The following is a 4,279-nucleotide window of genomic DNA, read 5'->3' as shown; positions in this document are numbered from 1 at the left end:
GATTTCCCTCGACATTTGCAGGTGACTCTGGTTACCCCAGCCTCTCATGGCTACTGACCCCATTGAGGAATGCCAGAACAAGGGCAGAGGAACGCTACAATGAGGCACATGGGCGAACTAGGTGTATTATTGAGCGGACTTTCAGCCTCCTGAAGGCCAGATTCTGGTGCCTCCATCTAACAGGTGGCTCCCTATACTACTCACCGAAGAAGGTGTGCCAGATAATCGTGGCATGCTGCATGTTGCACAACCTGACTTAGGGTGACATAGTGGGACAGAAGGGTGACAATCAGGAGAGTCTCATTTCCTAGCGGGGTCTTGGCAATGTTCTCTGTCTTCTGCCTGGATCGCAGGGACCGTTTGTGGGGTGGTCTCCTTCTGCATGGGGTGGGGTGCTGGTGGCCTGTTGGTCCTGTGGTGGACCTCCTGTCCACTAGCGCCGGCGGACGTGGAAGGCTGTTCATTGTTTGGGCTGGTGTCAGGGGCCCGGTGGTATGCCACTGTCTCCCTCATGGTGTTGGCCCTGTCTGCCAGCACCCCTGCAATGGTGACCAGGGTCGTTTTAATGGACTTCAAGTCCTCCCTGATCCCCAGGTATTGTCCCTCCCGCAGCCGCTGTGTCTCCTGAAACTTGGCCAGTACTGTGCCCATGGTCTCTTGGGAATGGTGGTATGCTCCCAGGATGTTTGATAGTGCATTGTGGAGGGTTGGTTCCCTTGGCCTGTCCTCCCCCTGTCGCACAGCAGTCCTCCCAGCTTCCCTGTTATCCTGTGCCTCTGTCCCCTGAACCGTGTGCCCACTGCCATTGACCCCAGGTCCCTTATTGTCCTGGGTTTGTGGGGTTGCCTGGGGTCCCTGTAGTGGTGGACACACTGCTGATTGATGTGTCCTGGGGACAGTGGCATGGGCCTCCTGGGTGGGTGCTGTGGTGGTGTTTCCTGAGGGGGGAGGTTCTGTGGTGGTTTGGGACTGTGGCAGGGGAACCAACTGTCCAGAGGTCCCTGATGGGCCGGGCTGGTCATCTTGATCCAGGGGTGCAGAGCTGCTGGCATCACTGTGGGCCTCTTCTGGGGGGGACTGGATATGGCTGGCACCTCCTGTCCGGTGACGTTGTGTAGGGGTACTGTTGGGGTTTAAATGCATTGTTATTGTATATGTATGTGCCATCTTGTGCAAAGGGGTGTTTCCCTCTACTACTGTGCTTGCAATATCGCCTTGGCCCTTGTGTGAGTGGTGATTGTGTGCCATGGGTGAGTCCCTCCCTTGGACATGCTTTGGTGATGGGTGTCCATGCAGGTCTGTGATGGGTGTCCATGCATTAGTGTAACATGCAGGGCTTGGTATTAGGACTTGTGGGTTCTGATAGTGAGGTATATGTGAGGTGGTGGAGTGAGGGGTGTGAGGGTAGGGGTTGGGGTTTGTAATGGCATGCAGGTAGGGTGGGGGTATATAATAGCATAGAGTTGACTTACCAGAGTTCAGTCCTCCTACTACTCCTGCGAGGCCCTCAGGATGCATGATCGCCAAGACTTGCTCCTCCCATGTTGTTAGTTGTGGGGGAGGAAGTGGGGATCCACCGCCAGTCCTCTGTACGGCTACCTGGTGTCTGGATACCACAGAATGTACCTTCCCCCGTAGGTCATTCCACATCTTTCTGATGTCATCCCCTGCTCCTGGATGCTGTCCCACTGCGTTGACCCTGTCGACAATTCTTCTCCATAGCTCCATCTTCCTAGCAATGGACGTCTGCTGCACCTGTGATCTTAATAGCTGTGGCTCTACCCGGATTATTTCCTCCACCATGACCCTGAGCTCCTCCTCAGAAAACCTGGGGTGTCTTTGAGGTGCCATGATGTGGTGTGAGTGATGTGTGAGGTGATGGTTGGTGTGATGTGTGGGGTGATGTGTTGGGGTATGTGGTGCTTTGTGTGTGGATGGTGTATGAGTGATGGTGTTGTGTGCCTCTGGATGCTGGTGTTGTCTTTTCTGTCTCTCTGCTTCTTCCAAAAAGTTTGTTGTAAGGGGTTTTGGGTAATGTGGGTATGTGTTTTATATTGGATTGGGTGTGTGGGTGTGGTGTATCTATGTGTATCAGGTGTGTGTAGTTTGAATTGTCCAATGTGGTTGTGTTTTGTAAATGTGTGTGTATTTTGAGCGCAGTGGTGTGTACCGGCAATGGTTTACCGCGGTTGAATGACGGCTGCATTGATTCGTGGGTCGTGATAGTGTGAGCGTATTCCTGTTGGCGTGACGGTGTGGGTTTTGGTACCGCCAGATTATCACTGACCTTTGGTGTGGCGGACTTGTGTGGTTGTCTGTATTGTGGTTGATTTCTAAGTGTGGGTCATAATACCCGTAGCGAATTTCCGCCGCGGACACAGTATGTTGGCGGCCATCAGCACAGCGGTCAGCGGACTTTACCGCCAGGGTTGTAATGAGGGCCTATATGTCTCCAAGAGGGCCAGGTCAAAATCTCTTGCTTGAGACCCAGCCTGAGACATGTTGAGTGAGGATTTAAGTTTAGAAAATTGTCAGCAAAAAAACTGAATTTGCAAAAAGAGATAAAAATCAAGTTGACCTTCAACTGTGGGTCGGTAGTGGAATACTTAGCTATCGAATGTCACTGCACAAATACAAGTCCTATCCCACTGCTGATCACCAATGTTAGCAATGGGTTCTTTGGTTGGCAGTCAGGTTACCCCCTGTCCAAGCAAGGACCCTCACTCTAGTCAGGGTAAGTCACACACAATCCAAATTATCCTGTGCCCACCCTCTGGTAGCTTGGCACTGAGCAGTCAGGCTTAACTTAGAAGGTAATGTGTAAAGTATTTGTGCATTAAATCATACAATAACACAATATAACACCACAAAAATACACCACACAGTGTTTAGAAAAATATGTAATATTTATCTGGATAAAGGCAGGTCAAAACGATAATGAACATGGCCACCATATTGGAACATGCATTACTGCTCCCTACATATAAATGAAAAACAAACTTTGTAAAGATCCCTTGTAAAGACGGACTATTGAGATGTCAATGTATACATCAGATGAGCTAGATGCGCTTAATGAACATGGCCGCCATATTGGAACATGCATTACCGCTCCCTACGTATAGATAAAAGACAAACTTTGTAAGGATCACTTGAGATAGGCATTAATACTACAACTGTGGCCCGAGGGAAAAACCCAAAGTGGCCCAGTGGCGTCACTGTAGACGAAATAACAATCCCCGATTCCCGCAGATATTTTGCTCTGTATGAGTGGAGAACAGCCAGTAAGTAGGGGCAGAAAGCAAACTGCAACAAGCGGAAAGAGAGATAAACTGCCCAATAATGAGGAGCCCTTAAGTTGAGATTGTGATGTATCTTATAGTAAATAAATCCAGAAGGACCTACTATATTAAGCAAACAATAATAACCGAACCACAAAATAAATATGGTTCTATAGAGGTCAGAGACAGACTAAGGCCCTCATTACATCCCTGGTGGTCTGTGATAAAGTGGCGGTAATACCAGCAACTGGCTGGTGGTAATTACTGCCAAATTATGACCATGGCGGTGAGAACTCAGATAGACAGCCACTTAACCACACCGACCGCCAGGGCGGAAACAACAGCCACCGGTAGCCGCCTATAGCCAGGCGGAAGCCAATGTCCCACCAACCGTATTAAGACCCTGCAATCCGCGACGTTTTCCGGGGTGGTACCAACGACATCAAAAGCCTGGTGGAAACACACCTTAGAAGTGAAAGGACTCACAATTGGAGACACAGGGAAAAACCACACCGCCATGGAGCCTGAGCTGCATGTATTTCCAATGATTTTCTATGTGCTGCTCCAAAACAAACACCAACGCCAGCGAAGAAGACGATGAGTACAGCCGCCTAGCACACAAGGGAGGGGGGAGGAAAAAGAGAGTGACAAACACACGCACGACATCCCCCAACACCATACACTCAACCAGATGCAGTAATAAAACATATATACCCCGTTCCTCGGATGAATAATGGACAATAGGAATATATTCAAGTGAGTGTACTAAGATCAACACAGTATAAATAAGAAATATGCAATGTAACTGGTATATGTAGGAAAGTACCATCTTGCCTGGCATGTTACCCCCATATTTCACTGTATGTATGTTGTTTTAGTCCTTGTGTCACTGGGACCCTGCCAGGCAGGGCCCCAGTGCTCATAGTATGTGCCCTGTATGTGTTCCCTGTGTGGTGCATAACTGTATCACTGAGGCTCTGCTAACCAGAACCTCAGTGTTT

This window comes from Pleurodeles waltl, chromosome 8, assembly GCF_031143425.1.
Source record: "Pleurodeles waltl isolate 20211129_DDA chromosome 8, aPleWal1.hap1.20221129, whole genome shotgun sequence".
NCBI lineage: Eukaryota > Metazoa > Chordata > Amphibia > Caudata > Salamandridae > Pleurodeles > Pleurodeles waltl.
This window is presented reverse-complemented; position numbering follows the sequence as displayed.